The following is a 24,087-nucleotide window of genomic DNA, read 5'->3' as shown; positions in this document are numbered from 1 at the left end:
GGCAGGCAGGCCTCCTTGAGCTGCGATGGGCTCCATGCAGTTCGAGCTTCCCTGTCCACTTTGTTTACCTACTCAAGCCTCAGCAATGGTGGATGCCCCTCCCCCAGCCTTGCTACTGCCTTGTAGTTCGATCTCAGACTGCTCTGCTAGCAGTGAGTGAGTCTCCGTGGGTGTGGGACCCTCCGAGGGGTTTTTAAAGAAACATTTTTAAAGAAAAATGTTAATATATCTGGCTACACAAAATTACAAATTTTAGGATTTCATAAAAATACATTAAAATTTTAAAAGAAAATTAATCAACTGTAAAAAATTTGTTGAAAATACTAGTTGTGGAGGTTCCAAGATGGCTGAATAGGAACAGCTCCAGTCTACAGCTCTCAGTGTGAGCGACAAAGAAGATGGGTGATTTCTGCATTTCCAGCTGAGGTACCACATTCATCTCACCGGGGTTTGTCCAACAGTGGGTGCAGCCCATGGAGTATGAGCCAAAGCAGAGCAGGGCATGGCCTCACCTTGGAAGTGCAAGGGGTTGGGGAATTCCCTTTGCTAGCCAAGGGAAGCCATGACAGATGATACCTGGAAAATTGGGACACTCCCACCCTAATACTGCACTTTTCCAAGGGTCTTAGCAAACGGCACACCAGGAGATTATATCCTGTGCTTGGCTCGGAGGGTCCCACACCCACGGAGACTCACTCACTGCTAGCAGAGCAGTCTGAGATCGAACTACAAGGCAGTAGCAAGGCTGGGGGAGGGGCATCCACCATTGCTGAGGCTTGAGTAGGTAAACAAAGTGGACAGGGAAGCTTGAACTGCATGGAGCCCATCGCAGCTCAAGGAGGCCTGCCTGCCTCTGTGGACTCCACCTCTGGGGGCAGGGCATAGCCGAACAAAAGGCAGCAGAAACTTCTGCAGACTTACATGTCCCTGTCTGACAGCTTTGAAGAGAGTAGTGGTTCTCCCAGCATGGAGTTGGAGATCTGAGAACGGACAGACTGCCTCCTCAAGTGGTTCACTGACTCCTGAATAGCCTAACTGGGAGGCACCTCCCAGTAGGGGCCAACTGACACCTCACACAGCCAAGTGCCCCTCTAAGAGGAAGCTTCCAGAAGAAGGATCAGGCAGCAACATTTACTGTTCTGCAATATTTGGTGTTCTGCAGCCTCTGCCAGTGATACCCAGGCAAACAGGGTCTGGAGTGGACCTCCAGCAAACTCCAACAGACCTGCAGCTGGAGGTCCTGACTGTTAGAAGAAAAATTAACCAACAGAAAGGACATCCACACCAAAACCCCATCTGTATGTCACCATCATCAAAGACCAAAGGTAGATAAAATCACAAATATGGGGAGAAACCAGAGCTGAAAATTCTAAAAATCAGAGCGCCTCTTCTCCTCCAAAGGAACGCAGCTCCTCACCAGCAATGAAACAAAGCTAGATGGAGAATGACTTTGACTAGTTGAGAGAAGTCTTCAGATGGTAAGTAATAACAAACTTCACTTCTCTGAGCTAAAGGAGGATGTTTGAACCCATTGCAAAGCCTTCAACCTGTCCATAGCTAGGTTGGTCAGCAAGGCATTAAACACTCAATGGAAACTCCATTGCACCTATCAACCCCAGAGCTCTGGACAGGTAGAACACATGAAATGCACCCTAAAAAGTACTCTTACTAAATTAATCCTAGAAATCAGTGAGAATTGGGTAAAGCTCCTTCCTTTAGCCCTTGTTAGAGTAAGATGCACACCTTACTGGGCTGGGTTTTCACCTTTTGAAATCATGTATGAAAGGGCTCCGCCTATCTTGCCTAAGCTAAGGGATACCCATTTAGCAGAAATCTCACAAGCTAATTTGTTACAATACCTGCAGTCTCCCCAACAGGTACGAGACATCATGCAGCTGGCTTGTCCGGGGAGCACACCCCAATCCAGTTCCTGACCAGACGGGGCCCTGACACTCTTTCCGGCCGGGGAACCTGGTGTATGTTAAAAAGTTCCAGAAAGAAGGACTCACTCCTGTCTGGAAAGGACCTCATACTGTCATCCTCACCATGCCGACGGCTCTGAAAGTGGACAGCATTCCTGCTTGGATTCATCACTCTCACATCAAAAAGGCCAACAAAGCCCAGCAAGAAACATGGGTCCCCAAGTCTGGGTCAGGCCCCTTAAAACTGCACCTAAGTCGAGCGAAGCCATCAAATTACTTCTTTTTATTTACCTCTTTTGTTTGTTTCTGCCTGTCATGCCTTCTGTCCCTTCCTACTCTTTTCTCCTCACTTCTTTCATGACAGGACGTGTGTTTGCAAACACCACCTGGAAGGTGGGTACCTCCAAGGAAGTCTCTTTTGCAGTCGATTTATGTGCGTTGTTCCCAGAGCCTGCCCATACCCTCGAAGAGCAAAGCAATCTGTCAATCACGGGAGCAGGGAGTGTCAACCTCGCTGTAGGGTTTGGACATACTGGAAGCCGGACTGGATGTGGAAGCTCCAAAGGTGTAGAAAAAGGACTCCAGAGCACTGACTTTTACCTCTGTCCTGGAAATCACCCTGACTCTAGTTGTCGAGATTCTTACCAGGTTTTCTGCCCTTCCTGGACGTGTGTAACCTTAGCCACTTACCCTAGAGGATCAACCTGGTCTTCAACCCTCTCCATAACTCACACTCCCCCTCCTAGACCATGTACTATGGGAAATTGTAACCCTCTTACTGTAACTATCCATAACCCTAGTTCAGCTCAAAGGTATTACGGCATGTCATGGGGATTAAGGCTTTGTATCTTGGGATTTGATGTTGGAACTATGTTCACCACCCAGAAAAAAATCCTTGTCCCATGGAGCCCTCCTAAGCCAATCGGACCTTTAACTGATTTAGGTGACCCTATCTCTTCATTGCCTCTTTCAGTCATATAAGTTAAAAACAGGTACTATGAGTGCCCATCTAATTTTTGGTTCTTGTAAAGGTGTTTTTATCTGTGTAGGTAGTTGATAACCTGATATCCTTGTGGGGGGGACGAATGGTGGAGCCTTCTATTCTGCAATCTTGCTCCACCTCTGCCTGTCCACAGCTCTTGCCATCACACTGTAGATCTTTCACATCTGCAGTGTTTCCCATTAGAGTTCCCTTGAAACTCTAAAGTAATTTTACAAAGTTCATTTACTAATCCTCTGATTGAATATCAATTCAAATGGGAGTATTGGCTGTTCCACTAACTTGGCTCCTATTTTTGCCTTATTCCCTTTCTTACATTCTTCCTTCTGCCTTTAATGCTTTACTTGCTTCTCTTTCCTTCCATGTTCAAGTATTTCCTGAAGCTTTCCTTCCTGCTTCTAGCCTGTCTTCTCTGAATTCTACTGGCACTTCTTATATGTTCTTTGTTTTAGAGTTATTTGTATCTGTGTGTAGCCCCTTGCATAGCCACCTTCTTATTAGAGACACTGCCCAAGGGTGTCTGCAGTACAGAGTGTTCTGCCCCAGTGTCAATTAGGAAGCTTACAGGCTGGCCCCACACTGTGGCAGTCACCATGGGCTCCCGGGGGCCAAGGGAGAGGGAGCCCCAGCCCCGTCAATCATCAGATTCCTCTGCAGCAGGGAGGGTGCGGATCTTTTTGTTCTCTGGTTTTAATGGGCATTCCTTTTTCCAGTGTCCAATCTGCTTGCAATAAGCACATTGGTTTCTTTGTAGGGGAGCCCGCTCACCTTTTTGGCCTTTCTGCCGGGGACCCGGGGTCCCCTGGCCAGTGCTTTGTGGTGGAGGCCCTTCCTTCTTGACTCCTTGGATAGTGGCTACTAAGATCTTTGCCTGTCTTTTTGATGCTTTGTCAGCAGCCCTTTCAGCTGCCTGAGCTGCCTATTTTTGCCTTTTAAACTCTCGATTGTCAAAAACTTTCTGGGCTATTTCTAAAAGTTGGCTGGTGTTCATTCCAGCAAATCCTTCCAGCTTTTGTAATTTTATTTTAATATCAGGGGCTGCCTGAGTCACAAATGCCAAATTAACAGCACAGCTATTTTCGGGAGCCACCGGGTCGAAAGGGGTATAAATCCAATAGGCCTCCAGGAGGTGTTCTAGAAACGCTCCTGGTGACTCATCAGGCCCCTGGACAACTTCCGTTGTCTTGGACAGATTCATGGGTTTTCTCCCTTGATACCCGCAAGGAGATACTGGTGAAAATTTTCCAAAGCTCTCTTCCCACCCGAGGACTTTGGATCCCAATCAGACCGGGTAGAGGGAAAAAACCTCCTCAAGGAAGTCTTGGGCTTCCTCCTCTGGTCTACTGGCTGATATAAGGAAATACTTTCTGGCCTCTCTTCAGATACAGTCCCTCTCTTCAGAGGTGAAAAGGGTTAAAAGGAGTTGCTGACACTCATCCCAGGTGGGCCGGTGAGTCTGGAGCACGGACTCTATCAGTGAGGTCAAAACCTGGGGCTTTTCAGAAAAAAAGGGGGATTATGAGCCTTCCAATTGTACAGGTCAGAAGTAGAGAAGGGGACATAAACTAAAAACGGAGCAGAGTGCTCACTGTCCAGAGGGATTTGGGCTTCTCTCAGCAGGATTAGGGGGGTCACCTCCTCTGGCTGAGGCCGTAATTGTGTGGCTATAGGCGGAGAGGCCACAGGGGATGTAGTCGAGGAGACAAGGGAAGATTCTGGGGGAGCAGGAGGGTTGTAGGGCAGCAGACATGGGTGAGGAAAACTTTTCTCTTCTTCAGAAGGAGGCAGTATAGGAGAAGCCGAGGGAGCTGAGGGTCAGGGCGGAAGTGAGGTCTGGCTCAAAAGGACCTTGGAGGTAGGATTATGAATGGTGCATGAGCAGAGCCATGGAGGAGGGCTCCAGACTAAACTCAGCCATTGATCAATGTAGGGAAACTGTTTGAGGTGACCAGGAGTTCCAGCAATGAACCGCCACACATCCTGAGCAGCTGTGAGGTTTAGTGATGCTTCTGGGGGCCACACGGTTCCAAACTTTGGCCATTCTACTTCACAGAGTATCCGGAGTTTGCCTTTTTTAAAGTAGACTCTGTAATCCTCTGAGAAGCCCAGAGAGAAATTCTGCAACATACCTTGGAGAGGGCTTCTATCTCTACGGGACCGGGAAGAAGAGTTTCCCATTCTGGAGGCAATTTAACAAGGTTTAAGCAGAAATATTAAACCCAGCATGGACAGAGATATTCACGGCCTTGGGGGCTGTAGTATCAGAAGAACAGAAGTATTATAACTAGAAGAAGTAGGAAAACAACTATAGCCAACACTTCTTGCCACATAAGGTCTATCTCCTCAAGTTTCAAGATCGAGGGAGAGGATAAAAGGCGGGTCCGAGGCCAGTGGGACCTACATCGTGATCCCCTACTCCTTTTTGACTTATAGTCTAAATAAATATCTTTGGTGTCTCCAAGACTTGAAGGCCAAAAGTTCAAACTTGGCCTTTTCCTTCAAGGGTTTAAGGAGGGAGAACAGAGCCAAATCTTGGAGGTGCTGGACTTGCTGCAACACAGGAAAACGAGATGTGTGGAGTAAGGAATGGGGATGAGGAGGAAAGGGGCCACTCGGATCTTCCGAAAGGTTGGAGTAACCACGGAGGGATAAAATAAGAGTCCAGACGGAGCAAAGGAGTACGGGCGTAGCTTTCTCTGCGCAGTGCCTTATTTAAGGGCACGGGAAAAGTTACAGGATGACAGAAAAGGTGAGCAAGGAGGTCAGCAGGGTGGCTATTTTGGATCCACCACTGGTCTAAGGAGAAGATGGACAAGTCGTCAGGGCGTGGGGTATGGCAATCTAAATGCCAGCAATCTATATGATGCCAGAAATCCCAAATGGGCAAATGTCTTCCACACCCCTCCTCATAACAACACCTGATTTGTTTCTGACAGAAAAGGCAGGACTGGGATGGCCAGCCCAAATGACTAATGAGAGATTTGACCTCCTGGGATAGAAGAAGATTTGTACTGAGGACCTTGAAGAAGTCCTTGCCCAGTCGTCTTGGGCAGTATCAATGACCGGACATATGAAATTTAGACAGACACCAAACAAGACAATAGACAGTGGGGTATATAAACAATTATGGCAATTATTTTTATAGACAGACAAGGGGAGGGGGTCCCATGATGGAATCAGTCAGATGCCCGCCTGGCTACTCCTCTCACAGGGACTTAGGCTCCTCTTGCCATTGGCAGGCTTGTATAAACCCCAGGCTTGGATCGAGCTATGCCCGACGCTGCCCTAAGCCTTATGAGGTTGCCATGGAACCGCAGGTGAGGGCCCTCTCGAACTCTGTAGCTTTCACTGTGGAGCTACAAACTGGAAATTCAAGTGCAAGCCCTTGAACTCCACATTCACTCACTCACTCACACGGAGTTTATTACAATTTTTTATACCCGTTCTAAAAACAGAGGTCTCCTAGAGACCTGAACAAGAGAAGGAGAAGAGAGGGAGAGAGACTACACTTAACAGAGAAGCTGGACAGAAACCAGCACTCTGTCCTCCAGAGTCCTGGAGTGTGGACAGAGTCTGAGGGAGGACCCTTGTCAGGGAAGTTTCCCTCCCAGAGAGGCAGAGTCAGATCTGACTTACCTTCCTGGGACCAGAGACTGAGGACTCAGGAGTTGAATTTGGTTGGGCAAACTGGCAGTCGATCCGTTCCCTTCTGGAAGATGATGGCCTATGGGGCCCTGGAACATCTCCAGATGGCGCCTCCCCTATAAGCCCGCCGTCTGTCCCGGGAGAGCCCGGAACGAGTCCGGTCTTCACCCAGTGGCAGATCTCACTGGGGCCTCCAAATGTTATAACCGAACGAGTTATAGAGAAATGCCACACTATGAGACTAATTCAGGAGTCCTTTATTGCCAGCGACCAAGAGATGGCTTGAGCTCAAAATTCTCTTGGCTCTGAAGAAGAGGCTAGATTTCTTTTTATAATTTGGTCTAAATAGGGGAGGGGGAGTTTAGCTGAAGCAATTTTTACAAAAGCAGAACAGGCAAAAAGTTAAAAAGATTAATGGTTACAGAAACAGTTACAGAAAAATAAACAGTTCCAGGTGCAGGGGCTTAAACTATCACAAAGAGATAATGCAGGGGTTTTGGGTATCATCAACCGAGCACGTCCCCAGGAGCTACTGGTTCAGCTTGCCTCTATATCTTATCAGTAAGTACATTCCTGGACGTGGTTGGAGTCAGCTTACACTAGTTATGTCCTTAAGGGAGGGGGATAAGGGGGACTGCAAGTGAAGAAACAAAAATGGAGTCTGTCTGACTCTCTCAGCTGAGAGAGACAATCAGGTTAAAACAAGGTAGGGCATCACGGTAAGCCATCACTATGCCTCAAAGCCCTAATCTTCTCATCTGAACTGAAACTCTTCATGTCACGAGTTGGGTATATTCTACTGCAAAATCAAAGTTAAAATTCCAAGAAGGGTGACAATCAAAGAGTTTAATTTTGTAGACAGGAGAGAGAGAAAACAAGAGATGAGAATATTTTATTTATTAGATAAAGATGACAGAAGGGTGGTTCTTTGCAGGCTCCAGAAACGTATGTTAGCATATTCAAGAAAAGACAGTCAATATCAGAGGGTAGACACATGCAAAATAAAATCCTGACTAAAGAAGAAACTTATTTGCCACTTTAGAAATGGAAACTCTAACTGCCTAGTAGACTAGCAATACAGAGTCACATAATAGTACCACAATATGTCTGAGTTGAAAATTATTCAGTCATCATATTAAACCTTCTCATTTTATGATGGAAAAAAAATGAGATAAGGAGGCCGAGCGTGGTGGGCCAGGCCTGTAAGCCCAGCACTTTGAGAGGCTGAGGCAGGCAGATCACCTGAGGTCAGGAGTTCAAGGTCAGCCTGGCCAACATGGCAAAACTCCATCTCTACTAAAAATACAAAAGTTAGCCCGGTGTGGTGGCAGGTGCCTGTAATCTCAGCTACTGGGGAGGCTGAGGCAGGGAGAATCACTTGAACCTGGGAGGCAGAGGTTGCAGTGAGCCAAGATCGCACCATTGCACTCCAGACTGGGCGTCAGAGCAAGATTCTGTCTCAAAAAAAAAAAAAATGAAATAAGGAAAGAGGAGGTGTTTTGTGCAAGGTCACAGAGCTAGTTGGGGCAGAGCTGGAAATAACACTCAGTATTTCTGATTCTCATGACAATGAATTACAACTGTAAGTCGTTATTAATTCAATAAACATTTATGGAGCACTAAATATGACTCAAACACAGTAAGTCACAAATAGTAAAATGTGACCTGGGGCCTGTCTACAGCACACTGACACTGGCATTTTTCTGATGGAAGACCAGGAGCTGACTAGCTTTTCTAGAGTAGCCCAAGTCTTTCTTGAAATCCTCTCTAACAGAGACAATAGCAGCAAAAAGCTTTTTATCAGCTGGTCCTTTAAATCATTTAAAAATCTATTTTTCTCCATACAAGTGCTGACTAATAAAAATATAACAGAAGCTAGTTACGTCATATAGTTTCCTAATAGCCATAATAAACACATAAAAAGAAATAGTTGAAATTATTTTAATTCATGCTTGATTTAACCCAATATATCTAACATATTGTCATTTCCTATGTATTGGATATAAAATGTATTAATGTCATATTATACATTATCTTATTTGTACTAAGTCTTCAAAATTCAGCATGCATTTTACCTTTGCAGCACATTCCTATTTGAACTGGCCACACGACAAATGTGCAATCATTTGTGGCTAGTTGCTACTATAGTAGACAACATAGCTTCATATCATATATTAGAAAAATTAGTCCATGATATATTTCTGAACAAGTAATTAAAATGCAACCAAAACATGTTATACTTATAAAACATATTATGTTTAACGCAATAAATTACAAAAGATGGAAAATTCCTTTTCAGATGGATTCTTATGAACTCCAATTAAGTGCACTTCTTCCTTTAGTTATTCTATGTTATGCCTGAGCATGCTAGGTCATTGGAAAGGTTAAATGAAAAGAAGCAAAAAGAGCATTAAAATAAAATGTTATATTAAACCCAGTACATTTTTAATGATTTCTGGCCTTCACTTATTCCAAGTCTTTATAATTGAGATTAAACATTATTTTCTCAGTGGTAGTCAGAACAGATAACAACAGAAATGGAGCCACTTTTCTGGTAATACATTAGAGAATTATCTGTCCATTTAAATTAGGGGTTTTTTTTCTATATCACTGTCAAGACTAGATTTTCATAAAAGGAAGATCATTTTACATGGAAGGAATTACTAAGCAGGCTAGAGGTTCGAAATCCATTACCTATTCATCACCTAGTTAATAGATGTTCATCCTCTATAACCTTGAAGAAACTCTGCCACAAAATTCAAAGGCAACAAACAGGTCGTATTTCTGAACCTAGTGCTACAAAATATGGCTGGACAATATTACAGAAATTTCCAAATTAAAACTTTCTAGAAAATCCAAAATCTATGGTCACAGTAGCTATAAGTCAATGAAATGCTACAGTAAATTTTGGATCCTGGGAAAAAGTGGCCTAACATTACAGTAGCTACCAGAAGGTACTTTCTGCAAAATTGTGAAACACCATCCTCTTAGGGGTCCATTTTTCCATCACTCTAAAGAATAAATGCTCTGGGGAAAATGAAGTATTTTTATGGTTTGGCTGTGTCTCCACCCAAATCTCATCTTGAATTGTAGCTCCCATAATTTTTTTTTTTTTTTTTTTTTTTTTTGAGATGGAGTCTGTCTCTGTCACCCAGGCTGGAGTGCACTGGCACAATCTCTGCTCACTGCCAACTCCGTCTCCCAGGTTCAAGCGATTCTCCTGCCTCAGCCTACAGAGTAGCTGAGATTACAGGCATGTGCTACCACACCTGGCTAATTTTTATATTTTTAGTAGAGACAGAATTTTGCCATGTTGGCCAAGCTGATCTCGAACTCCTGACCTCAGGTGATCTGCCTGCCTTGGCCTCCCAAAGTGCTGGGATTACAGGCATGAGCCACCGCACCCAGCCAGCTTTCATAATTTCTATGTGTTGTGGGAGGGAGTCAGTGGGAGATAATTGAATCATGGGGGCTGTTTCCCCCATACTGTTCTCATGGTAGGGAATAAGTCTCACGAGATCTGATGCTTTTATAAGGGGTTTTCCTTTTTGCTTGATTCTCCTATGCTCTTTGCCTGCCACCATGTAAGACGTCCCTTTGCTCTTCCTTCATCTTCCACCATGATTGTGAGGTCTCCCCAGCCACATGGAGCTGTGAGTCCATTAAACCTTTTTCCTTTATAAATTACCAAGCCTCAGGTATGTCTTTATTAACAACATGAGAACAGACTAATACTGGTATAAACATTGGATATTTCATTATTTTTTATTTTCATTTATCTTGCTTCATGGATTGACACTTGACAAAATATTACTTTTCTTTACCTGAAAAGTTGTAAAATATTTTATTTCATTTCCAGGTCTCGGGGGAGTAAAAAAAATCTTACTTTACCTCTATTTTGCCTGCAATTTCAAACTTTCCTACTCTAATTATTAAGAAGATAAACAATTAAAGTTTGTATGTAACTTAGTTTATAATAACTAAAATAATATGGGTTTTAAGGAAATATCAGGAAGTTTATTTTCTCAGAAGTTTATTTTATTTACTTATTTATTTTTAGATGGAGTCTCGATCTGTCTCCCAGGCTGCAGTGTAGTGGCACAACCTCGGCTCACCACAATCTCCACTTCCCAGGTTCAAGTGATACTCCTGCCTCAGCCTCCCGAGTACCTGGGATTACAGAAGCCCGCCACCACACCTAGCTAATTTTTGTATTTTTAGTAAAGACAGGGTTTCACCATGTTGGTCAAGCTGGTCTCGAACTCCTGACTTCAGGTGATCCGCCCGCCTCGGCTGCCCAAAGTGCTGGGATTGCAGGCATGAGCCACCATGCCTGGACCCAGAAGGTTACTTTCAAATAGTGTTATCTTCAAGTTTCCAAATATGAGTGCCTGCAGTTGCTTGGGGGCAGAAACCTGTCAATCATAAATTCTACAAATACTACTATGACCTGGAGGCATTTACAAATTGGAGGTTTATGTGAGGAATTGTTGATGGAATCAGGAAAAAGGCTGTGGGAAGATGCCACCTTTAACATGTATCTGTGCAACCCTCACCTCCCAATTCTAATTCAACTACAAGTCTACTCTATTTACAAGACTGCTGCTGAGGCAGAAATACCTATGAAACTCCAAGACTATAAAAACCAAGCCCTATGTGTGCTGGGGTCCTCACAAAATTAGAGGATGACTGTGCTGTAGCTATCTGCTCAGACTAGAGCTTCATGATCTGCCAGTCAGGGGTGAGAAGTTGCTATAAAGAGTTTAGCCAGAGAATATCTGTGAGTCCTCCTGCAGGATGGGAAGTGGTAACCCTAGGTCCCACTGTGCTACGGAAGATTATAAGATGCTCTGAGCCTTCTATACGCCTAATGGGACAGAGTGGAAATTCTCGCAAAGAATGAAAAAGCAAGAGAACAAGTTACTAGTGAAATGAAGCTGCTGGCAGAGATGGATGACAATAAAAATATGTTAATAATAAAAAACGCTTGGGGCAGTTCCAAGATGACCTCCAGGCTACAGCTCCCAGCAAGAGCCACACAGAAGACAGGTGATTTCTGCATTTCCAACTGAGGCACCAGGTTCATCTCACTGGGGTGTGCCGGACAGTGGGTGCGGTCCACCGAGCAAGAGCCGAAGCAGAGTGAGGCATCGCCTCACCCGGGAAGCACAAGGGGTAAGGGAATTCCCTTTCCTATCCAAGGGAAACCCTGACACACAGCACCTGGAAAATTGGGTCACTCCCACCCTAATACTGCGCTTTTTCAAGGGTCTTAGCAAATGGCAGATCAGGAGATTATATCCCACGCCTGGCTTGGAGGGTCCCATGCTCACGGGGCCTCCCTCATTGCTAGCACAGCAGTCTGAGATCAAACTGCAATGTGGTAGCGACGCTGCCGGAGGGGCACCCGCCATTGCTGAGGCTTGAGTAGGTAAACAAAGCAGCCGGGAATCTCGACCTGGGTGGAACCCCATGCAGCTCAAGGAGGCCTGCCTCCCTCTGTAGACTCCACCTCTGGGGACAGGGCATAGCCAAACAAAAGGCAGCAGAAACCTCTGCAGATGTAAATGTCCCTGTCTGACAGCTTTGAAGAGAGTAGTGGTTCTCCCAGCACGGAGTTGGAGATCTGAGAATGCACAGACTACCTCCGCAAGTGGATCCCTGACCCCCGAGTGGCCTAACCGGGAGGCAACCCCTAGTAGGGGCAGACTGACACCTCACAGGGCCGGGTATCCCTCTGAGATGAAGCTTCCAGAGTTTGCTGTTCAGCAATATTCACTACTCTGCAGCTGATACCCAGGCAAACAGGGTCTGGAGTGGACCTCCAGCAAACTCCAACAGACCTGCAGCTGAGGGTCCTGATTGTTAGAAGGAAAACTAACAAACAGAAAGGACATCCATACCAAAACCCCATCTGTACGTCACCATCATCAAAGACCAAAGGTAGACAAAACCACAAAGATGGGGAAAAAACAGAGCAGAAAAGCTGAAAATTCTAAAAATCAGAGCGCCTCTCCCCCTCTAAAGGAATGCAGCTCCTTGCCAGCAATGGAACAAAGCTGGACGGAGAATGACTTTGACGAGCTCAGAGAAGAAGGCTTCAGAAGATCAAACCTCTCTGAGCTAAAGGAGGAAGTTCGAACCCATCGCAAAGAAGCTAAAAACCTTGAAAAAAGATTAGACAAATGGCTACTAGAATAACCAATGTAGAGAAGTACTTAAACGACCTGACAGAGCTGAAAACCACAGCACGAGAACTACGTGACAAATGCACAAGCTTCAGTAACCGATTCGATCAACTTGAATAAAGGGTATCAGTGATTGAAGATTAAATGAATGAAATGAAGTGAGAAGAGAAGATTAAAGAAAAAAGAGTACAAAGAAATGAACAAAGTCTCCAAGAAATGTGGGACTATGTGAAAAGACCACATCTACATCTGATTGGTGTGTCTGAAAGTGACGACAAGAATGGAACCAAGTTGGAAAACACTCTGCAGGATATTACACAGGAGAACTTCCCTACCTAGCAAGGCAGGCCAACATTCTAATTCAGGAAATACACAGAAGGCCACAAAGATACTCCTTGAGAAGAGCAACTCCAAGACACATAATTGTCAGATTCACCAAAGTTGAAATGAAGGAAAAAATGTTAAGGGCGGCCAGAGAGAAAGGTTGGGTTACCCACAAAGGGAAGCCCATCAGACTAACAGTGGATCCCTCAGCAGAAACTCTACAAGCCAGAAGAGAGTGGGGGCGAATATTCAACATTCTTAAAGAACAGACTTTTCAACCCAGAATTTCATATCCAGCCAAACTAAGTTTCATAAGTGAAGGAGAAATAAAATCCTCTATAGACAAGCAAATGCTGAGAGATTTTGTCACCATCAGGCCTGCCCTACAAGAGCTCCTGAAGGAAGCACTAAACATGGAAAGTAACAACCGGTACCAGCCACTGCAAAAACATGTCAAAAGGTAAAGACCAACAATGCTAGGAAGAAACTGCATCAACTAAAAAGCAAAATAACCAGCTAACATCATAATGACAGGATCAAATTCACACATAACAATATTAACCTTAAATGTAAATGTACTAAATGCTCCAATTAAAAGACACAGACTGGCAAATTGGTAAAGAGTCAAGACCCATCAGTGTGCTATATTCAGGAGACCCATTTCACATGCAGAGACACACATAGGCTCAAAATAAAGGGATGGAGGAAGATCTACCAACCAAATGGAAAACAAAAAAAGGCAGGGGTTGCAATCCTAGTCTCTGATAAAACAGACTTTAAACCAACAAAGATCAAAAGAGACAAAGAAGGCCATTACATAATGGTAAAGGGATCAATTCAACAAGAAGAGCTAACTATCCTAAATATATATGCACCCAACACAGGAGCACCCAGATTCATAAAGCAAGTCCTCAGAGACTTACAAAGAGACTTAGACTCACACACAATAATAATGGGAGACTTTACCACCCCACTGTCAACATTAGACAGATCAACTGACAGAAAGTTAACAAGGATTTCCAGGAATTGAACTCAACTCTGCACCAAGCAGACCTAATAGACATCTACAGAACTCTCCACCCTAAGTCAACAGAATATATATTCTTCTCAGCACCACATCGCACTTATTCCAAAATTGACCACATAGTTGAAAGTAAAGCACTCCTCAGGAAATGTAAAAGAACAGAAATTATAACAAACTATCTCTCAGACCACAGTGCAATTAAACTAGAACTCAAGATTAAGAAACTCACTCAAAACCGCTCAACTAAATGGAAACTGAACAATCTGCTCCTGAATGACTACTGGGTACATAACAAAATGAAGGCAGAAATAAAGATGTTCTTTGAAACCAACGAGAACAAAGACACAACATACCAGAATCTCTGGGACACGTTTAAAGCAATGTATAGAGGGAAATTTATAGCACTAAATGCCCACAAGAGAAAGCAGGAAAGATCTAAAATTGACACTTTAACATCACAATTAAAAGAACTAGAGAAGCAAGAGCAAACACATTCAAAAGCTAGCAGAAAGCAAGAAATAACTAAGATCAGAGCAGAACTGAAGGAGATAAAGACACAAAATACCCTTCAAAAAATCAATGAATCCAGGAGCTGGTTTTTTGAAAAGATCAACACAATTGATAGACCACTAACAAGATTAATAAAGAAGAAAAGAGAGAAGAATCAAATAGACACAATAAAAAATGATAAAGGGGATATCACCACTGACCCCACAGAAATACAAACTACCATCAGAGAATACTATAAACATCTCTATGCAAATAAACTAGAAAATCTAGAATAAATTCCTGGACACATACACTCTCCCAAGAACAAACCAGGAAGAAGTTGAATCCCTGAATAGACCAATAACAGGCTCTGAAATTGAGGCAATAATTAATAGCCTACCAACCGGCCGGGCACGGTGGCTCAAGCCTGTAATCCCAGCACTTTGGGAGGCCGAGGCGGGCGGATCACAAGGTCAGGAGATCGAGACCACAGTGAAACCCCGTCTCTACTAAAAATACAAAAAATTAGCCGGGTACGGTGGCGGGCGCCTGTAGTCCCAGCTACTCAGGAGGCTGAGGCAGGAGAATGGCGGGAACCCGGGAGGCGGAGCTTGCAGTGAGCCGAGATCGCGCCACTGCACTCCAGCCTGGGCAACAGCGTGAGACTCCGTCTCAAAAAAAAAAAAAAAAAAAATAGCCTACCAACCACAAAAAGTCCAGGACCAGACGGATTCACAGCTGAATTCTACCAGAGGTACAAGGAGGAGCTGGTATCATTCCTTCTGAAACTATTCCATTCAATAGAAAAAGAGGGAATCCTCCCTAGCTCATTTTATGAGGTCAACATCATCCTGATACCAAAGGCTGGCAGAGATACAACAAAAAAAGAGAATTCTAGACCAATATACCTGATGAACATCGATGCAAAAATCCTCAATAAAATACTGGCAAACCGAATCCAGCAGCACATCAAAAAGCTTATCCACCATGATCAAGTGGGCTTCATCCCTGGGATGCAAGGCTGGTTCAACGTACGCAAATCAACAAAGGTAATCCAGCATACAAACAGAACCAAAGACAAAAACCACATGATTATCTCAACAGATGCAGAAAAGTCCAATGACAATATTCAAGAGCCCTTCATGCTAAAAACTCTCAATAAATTAGGTATTGATGGAACGTATGTCAAAATAATAAGAGCTATTTATGACAAAACCACAGCCAATATCATACTGAATGGGCAAAAACTGGAAGCATTCCCTTTGAAAACTGGCACAAGACAGGGATGCCCTCTCTCACCACTCCTATTCAACATAGTGTTGGAAGTGCTGGCCAAGGCAATCAGGCAGGAGAAAGAAATAAAGGGTATTCAATTAGGAAAACAGGAAGTCAAATTGTCCCTGTTTGCAGATGACATGATTGTATATTTAGAAAACCCCATTGTCTCAGCCCAAAATCTCCTTAAGCTGATAAGCAACTTCAGCAAAGTCTCAGGATACAAAATCAATGTGCAAAAATCACAAGCATTCTTCTACACCAATAACAGACAAACAGAGAGCCAAATCGTGAGTGAACTCCCATTCACAATTGCTTCAAAGAGAATAAAATACCTGGGAATCCAACGTACAAGGGATGTGAAGGACCTCTTCAAGGAGAACTACAAACCACTGCTCAGTGAAATAAAAGAGGACACAAACAAATGGAAGAACATTTCACGCTCATAGATAGGAAGAATCAATATTGTGAAAATGGCCATACTGCCCAAGGTAATTTATAGATTCAATGCCATCCCCATCAAGCTACCAATGACTTTCTTCACAGAATTGGAGAAAACTACTTTAAAGTTCATATGGAATCAAAAAAGAGCCTGCATTGCCAAGACAATCCTAAGCCAAAAGAACAAAGCTGGCGGCATCACGCTACCTGACTTCAAACTATACTACAAGGCTACAGTAACCAAAACAGCATGGTACTGGTACCAAAACAGAGATATAGACCAATGGAACAGAATAGAGTCCTCAGAAATAATAACACATGTCTACAACCATCTGATCTTTGACAAACCTGACAAAAACAAGAAATGAGGAAAGGATTCCCTATTTAATAAATGGTGCTGGGAAAACTGGCTAGCCATATGTAGAAAGCTGAAACTGGATCCCTTATTTAACCTTATACGAAAATTAATTCAAGATGGATTAGAGACTTAAACGTTAGACATAAAACCATAAAAACCCTAAAAGAAAACCTAGGCAATACCATTCAGGACATATGCATGGGCAAGGACTTCATGTCTAAAACACCAAAAGCAATGGCAACAAAAGCCAAAATTGACAAATGGGATCTCATTAAACTAAAGAGCTTCTGCACAGCAAAAGAAACTACCATCAGAGTGAACAGGCAACCTACAGAATGGGAGAAAATTTTTGCAATCTACTCATCTGACAAAGGGCTAATATCCAGAACCTACAAAGAACTCAAACAAATTTACAAGAAAAAAACAACCCCATCAAAAAGTGGGCAAAGGATATGGACACTTCTTAAAAGAAGACATTTATGCAGCCAACAAACACATGAAAAAATGCACATCATCACTCGCCATCAGAGAAATGCAAATCAAAACCACAAATGAGATGCCATCTCATACCAGTTAGAATGGTGATCATTAAAAAGTCAGGAAAGAACAGGTGCTGGAGAGGATGTGAAGAAATAGGAACACTTTTACACTGTTGGTGGGACTGTAAACTAGTTCAACCATTGTGGAAGACAGTATGGCGATTCCTCAAGGATCTAGAACTAGAAATACCATTTGACCCAGCCATCCCATTACTGGGTATATACCCAAAGGATTATAAATCATGCTGCTATAAAGACACATGCACACGTATGTTTACTGCGGCACTATTCACAATAGCAAAGACTTGGAACCTACCAAAATGTCCATCAATGACAGACTGAATTAAGAACATGTGGCACATATATACCATGGAATACTATGCAGCCATAAAAAGGGATGAGTTCATGTCCTTTGTAGAGACATGGATGCAGCTGGAAACCATCATTCTCAGCAAACTATCGCAAGAACAGAAAATGAAACACAGCATGTTCTCACTCATAGGTGGGAATTGAACAGTGAGAACAGCTGGACACAGGAAGGGGAACATCACACACCAGGGCCTGTCATTGGGTGGGGGGAGGGGGGAGGGATAGCATTAGGAGATATACCTAATGTAAATGCCGAGTTAATGGGTGCAGCACACCAACATGGCACATGTATACATATGTAACAAACCTGCATGTTGTGCACATGTACCCTAGAACTTAAAGCATAATAAAAAATAAATAAATAAAAAGATAAAACACACACACACACACACACGAAAAAATAAATAAAAAACACTTAAAGAAATTCAGCCTGGCATGGTGGCTCATGCCTGTAATCCCAACACGTTGGGAGGATCACAAGGTCAGGAGTTCAAGACTAGCCTGGCCAACATGGTGAAACCTCGTCTCTACTAACAAAATACAAAAATTAGCCCAGCATGGTGGTGTGCGCTTGTAATCCCACCTACACGGGAGGCTGAGGCAGGAGAATTGCTTGAACCCAGGAGGCTAAGGTTGCAGTGAGCCGACATCACACTATTCCACTCCAGCCTGGGCAACAGAGCAAGACTCCGTCTCAAAAAAAAAAAAAAAAAAAAAAGAAAAGAAAGAAAGAAAAAAAGGAAATTCAATTATGGCATTGAAAGACTGTGAAACAATAAAAATATCAGATGTGAATCAAAACATTTAAATGATGAAATGAGACGGGATAATACTTCCCGAACACAAATTACATCCTTGGAAGATCAAGCAGAAGAAAAATCTCAAAAGATAAATGATGATGGGAAAACTTCATATCCACATGCAAAAAAATACGAGTAGGTCTCTTCATCTCATATACAAAAATCAACTCAAAATGGATTAAAGGCTTAAATGCAAGACTTGAAACTATAAAGCTAGTATAAGAAAACAGTGAAAATGCTTCAGGACATTGGTCTAGGCAAGGATTTTTTGGATAAGAACTCAAAAGCACAGGCAACAACAGTAAAAATAGACTAATGGGATTAAATCAAACTAAAAAGCTTCTCCACAGAAAAAGAAACAATCAAAAGAGCAAAGATACAACCTACAGAATGGGAGAAATATTTGCAAACAATGTGCTGATAAAGGATATAATGTATATCTGGAATACATAAGAAATTCAAAGAACTCAATAACAAAAACTAAATAATTTGATTTAAAAATGGGCAAAAGACCTGAATAGACATTTCTCAAAAGAAAACATACAAGTGAACAACAGGTATATGAAAAAATGCTGACCATCACTAATTATTAGGGAAATGAAAATTAAAATCACAATAAGATCATCTCACACTCTTTAGAATGGCTATCATGAAAAAGACCAAAAAACCCCACAAATGTTGGTGCCTATGTGGTGAAAAGCGAACTTTTATATGCTGCTGATGAGCATGTAAATTAGTACAGCCATTACGGCCAATAGTATAAAGGTTCCCCAAAATGTTAAAAATGGAACTACCATATGATCCAGCAATCCCAGTACTGGGCATATATCCAAAGGAAATAGAATCATTATGTCCAAGAGATATCTGCATTCTCATGTTTATTGCAGTACCATTTACAGTAGCCAATATACAGAATCAACCTAAGTGTTCATCAATGAATGAATGCATGAAGAAAATGTGGTGCATGTACACAATGGAATACTATCCACCCATAAGAAATAATAAAAACCTGTCTTTTGCAACAACACGGATGAACCTAGAGGACAGACATTATTTTAAGTGAAATAAGCCCGACACAGAAGGACAAATACTGCATAACCTCACTTATATGTGGAATCTTAAAAACGCTGACCTCATAGAAGTAGACAGCAGTTACCAGTTGCTGAGGAGGGTACTGGGGAGGAGAGATAGGGTGAAGTTGGTCAATGAGTATGTCACAATTAGCCAGGAGAAACAAGTTCTGGTATTTTATAGTGCTGAATGGTGAATATAGTCAGCAATAATGTATTGTATATTTCCAAATAGCAAAAAAGAGGATTTTGAATATTCTTATCGCAAAAAAATAATAAATATGCTAATTACCCTGATTTTACTTCTATTTAATTTTTTTTTTTTTTTTTTTTTTTTTTTTTTTGAGATGGAGTCTCACTCTGTTGCCAGGCTGGAGTGCAGTGGTGCAATCTTGACTCACTGCAACCTCTGCCTCCCGGGTTCAAGTGATTCTCCTGCCTCAGCCTCCCGAGTAACTGGGACTACAGGCGCGTTCCACCACGCCCAGCTAATTTTTGTATTTTTAGTAAAGACAGGGCTTCACCATATTGGCCAGGATGGTCTCCATCTCTTGACCTCCTGATCTGCCCGCCTTGGCCTCCCAAAATGCTGGGATTACAGGCATCAGCCAACACGCTCGGCCCCCTGATTTCTAAACAATGTATACATGTATTGAAACATTACACTGTACTTCACAAATATGTACAATTATGTGTCAATTAAAAATAAACTAAAACTAAAATAAGATATGTAAATCTGGCTAGAAAAGCTGAGGAACTTTGAGCATAGACCCTGAAATTAATAGGGGTTCCAGAAAGAGAAAAATCAACAGATGAAGTAATCATTAAGGAAATAATTGAACAGATTTGAGTGTACCTATTGAAAACAACATGGGGGTTTCCAGAAGAACTCATCAAGGAATATACTGTTAGGTATATCCTGATCTTAAAAAAAAAAAAAAAAAATGCGCATAGCATCTGGAGAGGGAAGTAAGTTTCAAAAAAATTAAATTAATATTGGACTTGTCATCTCTAATACCAAAAACTAGAAGTTGTAGGCTAAGGGGCAAACTACTGTGAAAAAAAGAAAGTGGGACCCCCAAATCCAGGCAAGACATACATAGTGCCCATAGTTCTCTTTGAGTAATATTTTCAAGAAAAGACTAATGGACCCCAATCAAACATCTAATAAACTCTGCCAAAGCCTTAAAAAAGGAAACAACGATGAAAGGAAAGAAACAGAGGTGACACAAAATACTGAAATATATGTAAGTAAATCTAAATGCAATATGCCATTGTGACTATGAATGTGTAGTATACATGAAAGAGAACAGATATACTACAAGAGAAATCTAATCATAACCTGGAACTAAAAATATTATTGCAGAAAAGTTGAAGGGAGGATAACAATAGGAGCAAAATCCAAATTCCAAACCAGGTGAAAGATGGGAAAGAAGGAAAAAATCAACAAAAATAGAAGGATAAATAGAAAACAGACTATGATGACAGACATAAGTCCCAATATGACAGTAACTACAATAAATATAAATAGATTAAACTCTAGAACCAGTTTCCGCAAACTGTGACCTGAGGGCCCAACAGAACATAAAGTTTTATAGGGACCCCACCTGTTTACATATTGTCTATAAATGTTTTTTATCCTATAATGGCAGAGTTGAGTAGTTGGAAAAGATACCATATGGCCCACAATGCTGAAAATATTTTACTATCTGGCCTTATACAGAGGAAGCTTACAACATCTGTTTTAGAATCATAAAAAGAGATTCAATGATTGGATTATTTTAAGAAACACATATTTGCCAAGATATTATCTAGAGCAAACACATTTAGAGCAAAAAGATATAGTCATTCAAAAATAAAAATACAGGAAATTGTAAATTGAGCAAATGTGAACCAGAAAAAAAAAGCAGAGGTAAAAACTTTAATTTCAAGAAAAGGTCATCATATACCAGTAAATGGTCAAGAGATCAAGGAAAATATATAATGACTATGAGCATGTACGCACTTAATAATATAGCTTTGAAATAAACCATACGGCAGAACTATGCAGCCAAATAGTTAAGTTGATAAATGTACTTGGAGATTTTAATGCACCCCTCTCAAACACTGGTAGTTCAAACAGATAAAATTTAAACTAAGGTAATCGACTGTAGATTTGTTGACATTTAAAATTTATATTCAGCCAACAAAAAATATACTTCATTTTCTTTTCTTTTCTTTTTTTTTAAGAAGGAGTTTCGCTCTTGTTGCCCAGGCTAGAGTGCAATGGTGCGATCTCGGCTCACTGAAACCTCCACCTCCCAGGTTGAAGGGATTCTCCTGCCTCAGCCTCCCAAGTAGCTGGAATTACAGGCATGTGCCACCACAGGCAGCTAATTTTTGTATTTTTACTAGAGATGGGGTTTCACAATGTTGATCAGGCTTGATGGTCTTGAACTCCTGACCTCAGGTCATCCACCCGCCTTGGCCTCTCAAAGTTCTGGGATTACAGGCTTGAGCCACTGTGCCCAGTCTCATTTTCAAGCACACAAGGAATATTCTCATTAACTTTATTAGGCTGTTTCACAGTATGTATCAAATACCTTAAAATTATGCAAATCCTTTAAACCAGCAACTTCTCTTTCAGGCATTTACTTTAGGGAAATAATCAGATTTGCACATAAATATATTTTAACATAATGTTCATTGCAACATTGTTTATATTAGAAATAGATTGGTAATAACCCACTGTCACACAACAGAGCAGTGATTAGATAAATCATTGATGCACTCACATGTAGTTGGTAACAGCCAGGAATGCCCCTTCTTGGACATAAATAAAAAATTGCTAGTTGCAATATAGGCATAGACAAAGGGCCATTGTATAACCTGATGCACAGACCCAGATGAATGAAAATGCTATGCTTGCAAATAAATGTGAAAGAACAATTATTTTAGGACCTGGAATTGTAAAGCTAAGCCTTAGTAATGAATGGTACTTCTTGAGTAGCAAAAGTATTCACTTTGGGGCTAGTATATGATGCTTTGGGGAACTTATGTGACCCTTTAAGCAGAGGTCAAAATAAAAGCCTAGAAACTCTTTTGCTCAGGACACCATGGATCTAACAAATTCCTGACAATGGACAGAAAAGGGACATTCAGAAGCTACCCTACCGCAGATATGTCCTATGCCAATCTGTTCTCTTACCTTTTTTAGCTTGATAAAGCTTATGAGTAGAAGTCGTAGATACATACATTTCATTTTCAGCATTCCTCACATCTGATCTGATTTTTGTCCAGCACCTAAGGCATAATTACACCAAAAATGATAAATCCACTAAGAATAATGTTAGGCAAATATTGAATTCTTATAGCAAAAGTTTATTATGATATATCCAAAAAGCAATCACTAAATAGCATTACAGAATGAGACACCATTAAATTATAGGTATCCTTTGGACACATACATAGAAAAAGTAACTAGAAAATGTATACCAGCTTGTTCTCCAGAACTGAGATTATAATTATTTAACTTCTTTTTAGTCTTATGTATTCGCTACATTGACAGCAATTAATATGTATTACTTTGGTAATCAGAAAAATTGATGTTATTTCACAAATTAAATAAAAATGAATGCCATAAAATTAATGTGTAATATCTCATATGGTAGTTCTTAATTAGCCCACTTTTTTCAACAACACACTGGAAAATTCCCACTGAGTTTGATGGAAATTATAAAGCCGGTGGGCGAGGGGAAGAACTGATTCAATTTCTGTTTCTAATGCTAGTGTAATGGATAATTTCTAATTTTGGACTCTAAAACTAAGACAAATTGAATTTATCTAGGAATATAATTCATATAAATGAGTTTACATACATAAAATTAAAACTCTAATTTTAAACATAATTAACAATAATTTAGGACAGCTAATTTAAAATCCTTAGGATTAAATATCTTAATTTAAATAAAGAAAATATATTATTTCCATTATTATACTGTTTTCCTGGGAAATACAACATAGTTCCTACAATGGGAAAAAATAGTGACCTGGATCTGCTAAATATCTCACTGTGAATTGGAAAAGTCAGATTTATCTCTAAATCCTGTATCTGAATACTATTATGCATTTATATATTTATTTACACATAAATTATATATACTTTTTATGTTTCTACAGAGCAGTCTTCTAAAATACACCACTATTTCAAAGTTTATTCACTGAGCAGGTTCTATTTTCTTCATGTATAACATGAGACAGTTAGAATAAATTATCTCTGATGATTGCTTAAACGGGGCAATTGTCACCCTACAGACACAGCAGCTCTATGAAGGAATTTGTGTTGATATAAAGCCATCTCAGTTTTACAAAGAGATTCACAATACTAAGTTAAGAACAAATGTGTCCCCATAAAGAAACTTTCTTTGCCAATCTGACCCAATGACCGCATTGAAATGTCCCTGCAATGATAAAGCACACCCAGGCTCACCCATAGGAATGCCTCCTGCTCCAAAGAAACTGGAATTCCTTTAAAGAATCCCTATAATCTCCTGCCATTTGTAATCTCTCCAATATGTGAAACAGTTTCTCAGTCACCATGCTCTTTAAGTTCTTCCTACGCATCCAGATGTATTCATTCACATCATGATTTTACGTTTTTGTTT

General features: G+C 41.3%; 1 long non-coding RNA gene across 1 annotated transcript in view; it reads right to left on the bottom strand.

Annotated features, from left to right (window-relative positions):
• LOC144338495 (uncharacterized) overlaps window positions 1-24,087 on the bottom strand; it is a 68,011-nt gene that overhangs the window by 18,213 nt on the left and 25,711 nt on the right. The window contains exon 2 of the long non-coding RNA XR_013412712.1: window positions 22,632-22,726. This is a non-coding gene — a long non-coding RNA (uncharacterized LOC144338495). The remainder of the gene's footprint in view (window positions 1-22,631; window positions 22,727-24,087) is intronic.

Source organism: Macaca mulatta, chromosome X (genome assembly GCF_049350105.2).
Source record: "Macaca mulatta isolate MMU2019108-1 chromosome X, T2T-MMU8v2.0, whole genome shotgun sequence".
Classification (NCBI taxonomy): domain Eukaryota; kingdom Metazoa; phylum Chordata; class Mammalia; order Primates; family Cercopithecidae; genus Macaca; species Macaca mulatta.
This window is presented reverse-complemented; position numbering and strand designations above follow the sequence as displayed.